We start from the raw sequence: 12,282 nt of genomic DNA on the forward strand, positions 1-12,282 counted from the left end.
GCTCCACAGGTAAACTGAGGTTCTCCTTTTACAGCTGGTCCGTGTCTAGTGCTCGGCTATAACACAGGGGGAGCTGTAACCTCCCATGACAGGGTTGCTGCTGCTGCTGCTAAGTCGCTTCAGTCGTGTCCGACTTTGTGCGACCCCAGAGATGGCAGCCCACTAGGCTCCCCTGTCCCTGGGACTCTCCAGGCAAGAACACTGGAGTGGGTTGCCGTTTCCTTCTCCAGCGGGGCCAGCTTTTAAAGGAGCAGTTCTGATAGAGTTACCAGAGGGCAGCTGCTAAGCTGCTGCTAAGTCACTTCAGTCATGTCCGACTCTGTGCGACCCCATAGACGGCAACCCACCAGGCTCCCCCGTCCCTGGGATTCTCCAGGCAAGAACACTGGAGTGGGTTGCCATTTCCTTCTAAAGACATTTAAATCCACCTCTATAAATAACTGCAGCTATACTTTGAGCGCCCCCCTCTGACAGGTGCTGGTTCTCTTTCATCAGCATGCATACTCAGTCGTGTACAACTGTGTGACCTGGTCGACTGTACCTCCCAGGCACCTCTCTCCATGGGATTTTCCAGGCAAGAATACTGGAGTGGATTGCCATTTCCTCCTCCAGGGGATCTTCCCTACCCAGAGATGGAACCCAAGTCTCCTGCATTGCAGGCAAATTCTTTACCGTCTGAGTTACCAGGGGGCAAGGGAAAATGTCTTCTGAGATCTTTAGTCCCTTCTCCGCGCCCCCCGCCCCGCCGCCCCCGTCTCCCACAAAGCTATCAAATTTGGAGCCAATAGAAGGAATTAGAAGTTTGTGGAGTCATTGCAATAGTCACTACAATAGTAGGCAAAACAAAACAAACAAACAAAAGCTTCCTTAAATTTATATGAGGCAAAGGACTTTTAAAACCAATCTGGCCTGAATCTCAGGGCAGCAGTCAACTCCTGGAGGAACTGAAGTCTTAAAAAATAATTCCATTTGAGTTAGAAAAGAACACTGAGTCTAAAAAAATAGAAGATGAAAACCAGGATTCCATTCATTCGCAGTTGTAATAGAGTGAGGAGGGAACATACAAATATATCATTTTCCCCTATTCAATTAGAAAATAAATTTAAAATCACCATTTTGTTCTTTCTGATTACAGAAATAACACATGTTTCTTGTAGAAATGAAAGTTTACAAAAATGTGTAAGTAAAAGAAGAAAGTCTTGCTGTTAATAGCTTTTAAAATGGATATATGAGAAAATAAATCATTTTATGTACTGCTTTACAATCTGCTTCCCTCCTTTAAAATATTTTATTTTATATTTTTAATGAATGATAATACATTTACATGTTTAAAAAATAAAATAAGGAATTCCCTAGCGGTCCAGTGGCTGGGACTCCATGCTTTCACTGCTGAGGGACCGGGTTCTGTCCCTAGTTGGGGAAATAGGATCCTGCCAGCCAGGATCAAAAACATAATAATTAAATAGATTAATCAATTAAAACTAAAGAGAATATAATGAAAGTCTCCCTTTCACCCTTGTCTCCTGTCGTCTCACTTCCCCCAAAGAGGCAGCCATTGTTAGACTCTTGTGTATCCTCTGGAGGTCTTTCTACATACACAAGCAAATAAAAGTATATTTTCTGCCTGAGGGTTTTTTGTTTTGTCTAGGCTGTTCTGTGTGGCACGAGGGATCTTAGTTCCCAACTCAGGGATCGAACCTGCATCATTGAGAGTGCAGAGTCTTAACCACTGAACCACCAGGGAAGTCCCTCAATGTATTTCCTCATAGTTGCCTTATTTACGAAAAAGCTGACACTGTTCTACACTTTGCTATTTTAACAATGGATCATGGAGGACTTTCCGTTTCTTGTTTTATACAGAGTTGATTAAAACTGCATAATATTCTATTGATCGAAGATATGATAACTTGGCTAATCTTGCTATTACTAGCATTGCTCTAATAAATAACCATGTCCAAACCTAGTGCAAGCACACTTATAGGGCAAATTGCAAAACCAAAGGGTCTATGCACCGTGAATTGGATAGATGTTGTCAAATTGTCCCCTACAGGGATTATACCAATTTACCAACAATAACTAGAACGTCTTTTTGCCCACAGCTTGGTTTTAAAATTTTTCAATCTGATATCTGAAAAAAAGGCGTAAAAATATCTCAGTGTAGTTTAAATTTGCATTTCCCTTATGAGTGAGACTGAATATATTTTCATGTTTGGAAGCCATTTGAATACCATTTTCTGTGAATTGATAGTTTATATCCTTTGCTCATTTTTCTATTGAGTTATTGGTCTTTTTCTCATAAGTTTTTAGAGCTCTTTAAACATTAGGACAATTACAGATCTGTGATACAACTTGCAAAAAAAATATTTTTCCTAGTTTATTTGTCTAGTGGTTGCTTATAATGCAGGTACGTTTTTGCAAAACACATTTTTAAATGTATGTGTCTGTCTGTTTGGATATTAAGTCGTTGTATTAAAAGCCTTTGCTTTGCCAGGGTTATAAATGAATTCTCCAATGTTTTCTTCAAGGAGTTACAGTTTCACCTTTGATGACTCACTTGGAAGTTATCTTGAGGTGAGGCATCAGAAATGGATCCAACTTTATTTTCTCCTGATTGGCTCTCATTGTCTTACTGTTATTCATTGAATTAATTCAGTTTTCCCCCATATTAATCATAAAGAACCCTCCTGAATGTATATGCATCTATTTCTGGGCTTTCTCTTCTTCCATTGGTCAGTCTGCCTTATACATACCAGCACCATACTGTTCTCATTATTAAAACATTATAAGATTTTTAAATAACGAAGAAAACTACTTCCACTCCTTGTCTCATTGGCCTTCTTCTCCAGAATTTTCCTGGCTTTTCTTATGCACAGAGTTTTTTTTATATAGTTTTTATAATCATGTTATCTAAGTTTTTTCCCAAAGAATTAGAACTTTCATTGTTACGATGTCAAATTTATAAATTAATTTATGAAATATTCATATGTTATGATCCTGAACCTCTCTATGCAAGAATATGACATACATGTGATTTCTTCAAGTGTACTGTTATATCCTGGAGTGTTTTAGATTTTTATTTAATGTAGGTATGATATGGTTTATGTTAACTTTATTAGAAAGTATTTTGTCTTTTTTTAAAGAAAATATTCATTTGGCTGTACTGGGTCTTAGCTGCAACTCATGGGATCTTCGATCTAGTTCCCTAACCAGGGATCGAAACCAGGACCCCTACACTGGGACCACGGAGTTTTAGTCCCTGGACTACCAGGGAAGCCCTGGCATTTTTATATTTTAATTATTCTTGTAGGATCTTCTTTTTAAATCTTCTAATTTGTTGCTGCTTGTTAATTTCTATTTTTACTTTATAACATACCTTGGGCATTTTCTCATGTTCTTAGATATAGATTTACCTCATTTTCCTGTGTTTTTGCATATAGACCTACTTCATTTCCTTAAATTGTGTTTTTCTGTTTGAATGTACATAAAAGTAAGGATCTATTGATGGGGAGATTATTCTGGATTATCTGAGTGGGCCAGAAATGCTATCACAAATGTCCTCATAAGAGGAAGGCAGAGGACTTCTCCAGTGGCCAAATGGATAAGAATCTCCTTGCCAGTGCAGGAGACGTGGGTTTGATCCCTGGTCTGGGAAGATTCCACAAGCTGTGGAGCAACTAAGCCTATGTGCCGCAACTACTGAGCCCAGGCTCCAGAGCCTGTGCTGCAGCAAGAGACGCCCCGGCAGTGAGAAGCCTGTGCACTGCGACAGAGCAGACCCAGCCGACGACAGCGAGAGAAAGCACAGCAGATCAGACCTGGTTCAGTTCAGTTCAGTCGCTCAGTCGTGTCCGACTCCTTGCGACCCCATGAACTACAGCACGCCAGGCCTCCCTGTCCATCACCAACTCCCGGAGTCCACCCAAACTCATGTCCATTGAGTCTGTGATGCCATCCAACCGTCTCATCCTGTCATCCCCTATCCTCCTGCCCTCAATCTTTCCCAGCATCAGGGTCTTTTCCAGTGAGTCAGTTCTTCACATCAGGTGGCCAAAGTATTGGAGTTTCAGCTTCAGCATCAGTCCTTCCAATGAATATTCAGGACTGATTTCCTTTAGGATGGACTGGTTGGACCTCCTTGCAGTCCAAGGGACCCTCAAGAGTCTTCTCCAACACCACAGTTCAAAAGCATCAATTCTGCACTCAGCTTTCTTTATAGTCCAACTCTCACATCCATACATGACTACTGGATCTTTGTTGACAAAGTAATGTCTCTGCTTTTTAATATGCTGTCTAGGTTGGTGATAGCTTTTCTTCCAAGGAGCAAGCGTCTTTTAATTTCATGGCTGCAGTCACCATCTGCAGTGATTTTAGAGCGTCCCCAAATAAAGTCAGCCACTATTTCCACTGTTTCCCCATCTATTTGCCATTAAGTGATGGGACTAGATGCCATGATCTTAGTTTTCTGAATGTTGAGCTTTAAGCCAACTTTTTCACTCTCCTCTTTCACTTTCATCAAGAGGATCTTTAGCTCTTCTCCACTTTATGCCATAAGGGTGTTATCATCTGCATATCTGAGGTTATTGACATTTCTCCCAGCAATCTTGATTCCAGCTTGTCCTTCATCCAGCCCAGCCTTTCTCATGATGTACTTTGCATGTAAGTAGCAGGTTGACAATATACAGCCTTGACGTACTCCTTTTCCTATTTGGAACCAGTCTGTTGCTCCATGTCCAGTTCTAACTGTTGCTTACTGACCTGCATACAGGTTTCTCAAGAGGCAGGTCAGGTGGTCTGGTATTCCCATCTCTTGAAGAATTTTCCACAGTTTGTCGTCATCCACACAATCAAAGGCTTTGGCATAGTCAATAAAGCACAAGTAGATGTTTTACTGGAATTCTCTTGCTTTTTCAATGATCCAACGGATGTTGGCAATTTGATCTCTGGTTCCTCTGCCTTTTCTAAAACCTGCTTGAACATCTGGAAGTTCACAGTTCACATATTGTTGAAGCCTGGCTTGGAGAATTTTGAGCATTACTTGACTAGCGTGTGAGATGAGTGCAATTGTGTAGTAGTTTGAGCATTCTTTGGCATTGCCTTTCTTTGGGATTGGAATGAAAACTGACCTTTTCCAGTCCTGTGGCCACTGCTGAGTTTTCCAAATTTGCTGACATATTGAGTGCAGCACTTTCACAGCATCCTCTTTTAGGATTTGAAATAGCTCAACTGGAATTCCATCACCTCCACTAGCTTTGTTCGTAGTGATGCTTCCTAAGGCCCACTTGGCTTCACATTCCAGGATGTCTGGCTCTAGGTGAGTGATCACCCCATCATGATTCTCTGGGTCGTGAAGATCTTTTTTGTACAGTTCTTCTGTATATTCTTGCCACCTCTTCTTAATATCTTCTGCTTCTGTTAAGTCTCTACAATTTCTGTCCTTTATTGAGCCCATCTTTGCATGAAATGTTCCCTTGGTATCTCTAATTTTCTTGAAAAGATCTCTAGTCTTTCCCATTCTATGGTTTTGCTGTATTTCTTTGCATTGATCACTGAGGAAGGCTTTTTTTAATCTCTCCTTGCTATTCTTTGGAACTCTGCATTCAAATGGGTATAACTTTCCTTTTCTCCTTTGCTTTTCGCTTCTTATCTTTTCACAGCTATTTGTAAGGCCTCCTCAGACAGCCATTTTGCTTTTTTGCATTTCTTTTTCTTGGGGATGGTCTTGATCCCTGTCTCCTGTACAATGTCACAAACATCCGTCCATAGTTCATCACAATCACAGAAAACTAGCCAATCTGATCACATGGACGACAGCCTTGTCTAACTCAATGAAACTAAGCCATGCCGTGTGGGACCACCCAAGATGGACTGGTCATGGTGGAGAGGTCTGACAGAATGTGGTCCACTGGAGAAGGGAATGACAAACCACTTCAGTATTCTTGCCTTGAGAATCCCATAAACGGTATGAAAAGGCAAAAAGATAGGACACTGAAAGATGAATTCCCCAGGTCGGTAGGTGCCCAATATGCTCCTGGAGATCAGTGGAGAAATAACTCCAGAAAGAATGAAGGGATGTAGCCAAAGCAAAAACAACACCCAGTTGTGGATGTGACTGGTGATAGAAGCAAGGTCCAATGCTATAAATAAGACCTAGCACAGTCAAAAATAAATAAATATAAAAAAAGTTAAAAAGAGGGAGGCAGGTGGGATTTCCCTGGTGGTCCAGTAGTTAAGACTCTGCATTTCAAATGCTGGGGGGTGGGTATATGGGTTGGATCTCTGGTCAGGGAACTAAGATCCCACATGCCGCAAGGGATACTCCCCCAAAAAATGGGGATGCAGAAGGAAATTGGGACAGAAGAAGAGAGTGGTGGACTAACGCAAGACACTGTTGACTCTGAAGATGGATGAAGAGGCCAGAAGCCAAGGAACACAGGAGAACAGTTCTAGAAGCTGGAAAAATCCAGAAAAGAGGTATAATTTGCAAACAATAAATGCATGCATATTAAATATACAGTTTGATGCGGTTATGACAAACATGGATGCTCCTGTTTGACCACCACCCCAGTCAAGATACAGAGCATTTCATCACCTCAAAAGGTTCTCTTGTGGGGACGGGGAAGGGATGTGATTGGGAGGCTGGGATTAGCAGGTACAAATTGGGATAAACAAAAAAGTCCGACTGTATAGCACAGGAAACTATATTCAATATCCTCTGATAAACCAGAGTGAAAATATATATATATGTATAAATGAGTCACTTTATTATACAGCAGAAACTAACACAACGTTGTAAATCTGTTGTACTTCAGTTTTTTTTTTTAAAGACTTTTTAAAAAGGTTCTCTTGTGGCCATTTCCAGTCAGTTCTCTCCCACCCCCAGCCCTGTGCAACCCCTTGTTCCTCTCACCATAGACTGGTTTGGAGTTTGTTTCTTTTTTAAAAAAATATAATCGACACATAACATTGTCTTAGTTTTAGGTGTACAATGTAATGATTTGCTATATGTACATATTAAAAAGTGATCACCACAATAAGTTTAGTTAACATCCATTGCCACATGAAGTTTTTCTCTTGTGATGAGAATTTTTAAGATCTACTCTCTTAGAAACTTACAAATATACAATACACCATTGTTAACTTTAGTCACCAGGTTGTACATTATACCCCCAGGACTTATTCACTTTATAACTGGAAGTTTGTACCTTTGACCACCTTTACCTGTTTGGCCCAACTCATTGGAAAAGACTCTGATTTTGGGAAAGATCAAAGGCAAATGGAGAAGGGGGTGGCAGAGGATGAGATGGTTAGACAGCATCACTGACTCAATGGACATGAATTTGAGCAAACTCCGGCAGGTAGGAAAGGACAGGGAAGCCTAGCATGCTGCAGTCCGTGGGGTTGCAAAGAGTCGGACACGCTTAGCAACTGAACATACACACACCCCTCATTTTGCCCATTCTCCACTCTCCCCTCTGGCTGGCAACCACCAATCTGTTCTCTGTATCTATAAAGTCAGATTTGTTCATCTACCCCACCTCCTGCCCTAGTTCAGGTTTTTCTTTAAATTCCACATATGAGATCATACAAGTATTTGTCTTTCCTGATTTATTTCACTTATCATAATGCCCTAAAGATTCATCTATGTTGTTGCAAATGGCAGGATTTCTTTTTTCTTATGTCTGAATAACATTCCATTGTACGGGCTTCCCAGATGGCGCTAGTGGTAAAGGACCTGCCCCAGTGCAGGAGATGTAAGAGATGTGGTTTCGATCCCTGGATCAGGAAGATCCCCTGGAGGAGGAAATGGCAGCCCACTCCAGTATTCTTGCCTGGAGAATCCCATGGACAGAGGAGTCTGGAGGCCTACAGGCCATACAGTCGCCAAGAATCAGAACGCTACTGAAACAACTTAGCACACACACACCATACTCCACTGTGTGTATATGCCACTTCTTTATCCATTTATCTGTTGATGGACACTTGAGTCACTTCCTTGTCTTGGTTATTGTAAATAACGCTGCTGTGAAGGTGGGGGTGCAGATATCCATTTGAGACAGTGATTTCATTTCTTTCAGCTAGATACCTGTAAATGAATTATTGTACCTTATAGTAGTTCTATTTTTCTTTTTTTGAGGACCCTCCTTACTGTTTTCCATAGTGGCTGCACCAATTTATATTCCAACCAATAGGGCACAAGGTTTCCCTTTTCTCCACATCCTTACCAACACTTGTTATTCTTTGTCTCTTCTTATAAGAGACATCCTAACAGAGATGAGGTGATATTTTATTTTGGTTTTTCATTTGGCTTGCTTTTGAAACTTCTCTTCTTCCTCTCCACGCGCCATCATCCCTTCCCCCTACCCCAAATCCAAGTTGAAAAGAATCTAGATTCTAGAATTTTAGTTTCAGATTTTAAAAAAAATACTGTCTTTTATTTTTAAAATGTCTTTTCTGTTTTTGTGACTCTAATCAGTTGCTTTGAGTTTCTCAAAAATTTGGAGCAGCAGTTAAGACTTACCACATGTTTTGCTGGTTTCCTCTCTCACTATTGTTTTTTATTCATCGTGTTTTACCATTTACTGTGTTCTCATCCCTGATTCATGTTTGTGTAGCAGGGTTGTAAATTTGCACACACACTCAGATGCGCGCACAATGCCAGCGTTTCGTGTCTGTGGCTGCTCTTCCTTCCTTTCTCATGCCGGCAGCAGTTGAAAGGACAGGAACCTGAGAGCGGAATCTCTGTCTCCTCCAGATTAGATGCTGTCTTTGAAGTGAAGATTCAGTCATTTCCAGGGCTGTCCTTCCCGTTCTCGTGCTTTTCCCAAGGTGGCATCCGGGCATGGTGATAGATGGGGGCTACCCTTGTGCTGCTCCCAGCTGGTTTCTCACCCAGGCTGGGCTGGGCCAGCCTCTGGGTGGTATGTGCTGGGGACAACAGATCCCATCTGGCCTCGGGCAGTCACGGCAGCCACAGCTTTTGACCCTCTATGCCCATAGCCAACAATGACTCCTCTCTTCCACCCAAGGCCTCAGCCGGCTCAGAAGCCTCTCAGCAGATTGGCATCCCCTCACTGTGTCGAGCTGGGAGTCCTGGACATCACACCACATCTCAAGGCTCTTCCCTCTCTCCTCCTCCCACCGCATCTTCTGCATTTTTCCCTAAAGACCTTTTGGGTGCAGCCACCTAAGAGGCTTCTTCTGCTTTGAGGTATCTCCCGGCATATTCCATGAGCCCTGCCTGCCCCACATCTACCTGGATGGTTCCACCGAGCCAGGACTCCCCTTTTCCAAACAGAGAAGGAGAAACAAGAACATGTGGGACTTGCCTGACTGTCCAGTGGTTATGACTCTGAGTTCCCAATGCAGGGGGTGGGTACGGGTTCCATCCCTGGTCTGGGAAGATGTATGGTGCAGCCAAAAAAAAAAAGCATGTGGGCCTGACTTTTTCTTCTTTCTTTTCCTCTGTCATATCCTCCAGGGCCTGAAGAGTTGGGTTGACTTCCTTAAGAGAAAAAGTTGAACACTGTCTTAGCTGGGGTTGCCCCTACAGCCCTCCTTTCTCCTCCAAGGGACCCTACGTCTTGCCATCAGGTACAAGGGCCGTTTTCTTTGTATTGTGGAGTGAATACTATGCTTTTGCATTGACAGGCCTGATTTTTTACATTGGAGCCACAGAGTTGTTTGGAACCAGGACTTACTAAGGATGGAAATAATTATAAAGCCAGAGTCCTCAAAAATATTCCAAGAGAGTTCCTTAACTGGCCTTCTAAAATGACAAGGTTTTTAAAAGCAGTGCCTGTTCCATTATTTTCTGCTTCTATTGGGTTTTTAAATTTTTTGCCTTTGTATTCTACATTTCTAAGAACACTTTTTCTCTAATTGTTCCTTTTTCTGTAACAGGTTGGTTTGGGGAGGGTATTTTTTTATTGTAGTAAAATATACATAACCTAAAATTTACTTTTTAACCATTTTTAAATGTATAGTTCAGTGGCATTAAGTACACTCACAATTTTGTATAACTCACCACTATACTCAAAATTTTTTCATGATCGCCAACAAAAATTCTGTACCCATTAAACAATAACTTTCCCTCTTCCTTCCCTCTATCCCCTGGTAATCGCCATTCTACTTTCTGTGGCTGCATATTTGTCTAGTCTAGTACCTAATATGTGTAGAATCGTACGATATTTTTCCTTCTGTATCTGGCTTAGTTCACTTAGCATAATACTTTCAGGGTCCACCCATGATATAGCATATATCAAAATCTCATTCCTTATTATGGCTGAATATCCCATTGCATGTATTTACCACATTTTGTATACTAGGTTTTTTTATGAATACAATATTCTGTCATACATAATTTTGAGGACATTGATTCGAATATTTTAAGTACTTTTGTATTTCCTTCATTCTACTGGGGACAGTTTGCTTTACTTATTTTTTCGATCATGCTGGGGCATGTGGGATCTTCGTTCCCCAACCAGGGATTGATCCCACCACTCCCGCCTTGTATGAGGGAAGTCCCTGGGGACCGTTCTTGTCCAGATTGCCCTTCCTGATCTACCTTTATCAGGATGCTGAGGGTTCTCTCTCATGCAGTGATTCTCCGTTGGCTGTTCACACTTGGACTTGGGTGGAAGTGGACAGGAATAGCGGCTCCCCGCGTGTTTGCACATAGCACCTTGTGCCTCCTCCCTGGGACTCTCTCCCCGCCGTAGGACCACCTTCGCAGAGCCGCGGGCTGTCGGCTGGATGCTGTGTGAGTAGAGGGGAGGCAAAGGGCACATCTTCCTGCAGGGCCAGGACCAGACACCCCGGGCCCCAAGAATAAGGGGCGGGGCTGCACGGGCTGGAGCAGCGCGACCCTGGCCCTCTAGGGCTACTCCGACCACCGCTCTATGGAACCAAGGTGGAGCACCGCCTCCCCAGCTCTAGCCCCAGCAGTGGACCCCAAATCTCTCAAATATTCAGTTCGGTTCATGGCATTTTCTCCAGTTCTTTTGCTTGCTGGGACACTTTTGTTTTGTTGTTGTTTGTATTTCTCTCTTTGATCATTTTCATGAGAAATGGAGAAAAAAGAGGGGTGGGAGGTGTGAGACAGTTCTTGAAACCAAAAGCCAAGAAAGTTATCTTTATTTGGATATTAAAAGTCTTTCTTACTTTTCTCTTTTTTGACAGCTGTAAAATATGATTCCTATGATTCCTAATGGTCTATCAGGCGCCAGAGATGGGAGTTCAATCCTTGGGTTGGGAAGATCCCCTGGGGTAGGAACTGGCAATCCACTTCAGTATTCTTGCCTGGAAAATTCCATAGACAGAGAAGTCTGGTAGGCTACAGTCCATGGGGCCACAAAGAGTTGGATACGACTGAGCCACTAAGTCCATTCTGAGCACATTCTAAATTTAATTCACTGCATGATTTTGGGACATGTTTTGTTCAGGATTATAGTTCTGAACTACAAAATATTATGGGACAGAGCTGTGATCAGGTATCAGCAATTATATTTTTGAAGTAGGAAAGATGTTCTAAATTAACCTCGATATACACAGACTTTTGGGAAACCTGGTGGTTGGCATGCTATCCAAGGCTGAAAAGCAATGTTTTCCACTAGGGGGAGCTGTAGGCTATGTCTGAAGTTCCTTTTTTTGTTTGTTTCTGTTTTTTGTTATTTTAAGAGAATGTTTCTTTGTGTCTTTCGTGTGTCCCCTTAAAATATGATTCTCCTTGATTCTGTGAGGGCCCCCTAGGACAAACAGAGTAAGGCAGACAGATTTAATGGGTTCTTGTAACTGAAAACTTGAAGGATAGGATTTACTTCAGGCATAGCTGGATTCAGGTGTAAACATTCAGGCCTCAGACTTTACTCTCCCACCTCTGTGATTGGCTGTGTTGTCCAAAATGAAAGTGAAGTCGCTCAGTCGTGTCTGACTCCAGGCTCCTCTGTCCATGGAATCAGTCGTGTCTGACTCCAGGCTCCTCTGTCCATGGAATTTTGCAGGCAAGAGTACTGGAGTGGGTTGCCATTTCCTTCTCCAGGGTATCTTCCTGATGTAGAGATTGAACCCAGGTCTCCCGCACTGCGGGCAGACGCTTTACCCTTTGAGCCACCAGGGAAGTCAAAAGCCCTCCTCTTTTAGGGGCAAATTGGTTGGAGCAGTTCTTCTATCCCCCCAGGCTTAATTCCAGCCAACAAAGAGCTCTTTTACCTAAAGTCTTCAACAAAAGTCTGAGAATTGAGTCCCCATTCAGGCTGGCTTGATCTGGTTAAGCGTCCAGTTCTG

Source organism: Oryx dammah, unplaced genomic scaffold, assembly GCF_014754425.2.
Source record: "Oryx dammah isolate SB20612 unplaced genomic scaffold, SCBI_Odam_1.1 HiC_scaffold_8, whole genome shotgun sequence".
In the NCBI taxonomy this organism is placed as follows: domain Eukaryota; kingdom Metazoa; phylum Chordata; class Mammalia; order Artiodactyla; family Bovidae; genus Oryx; species Oryx dammah.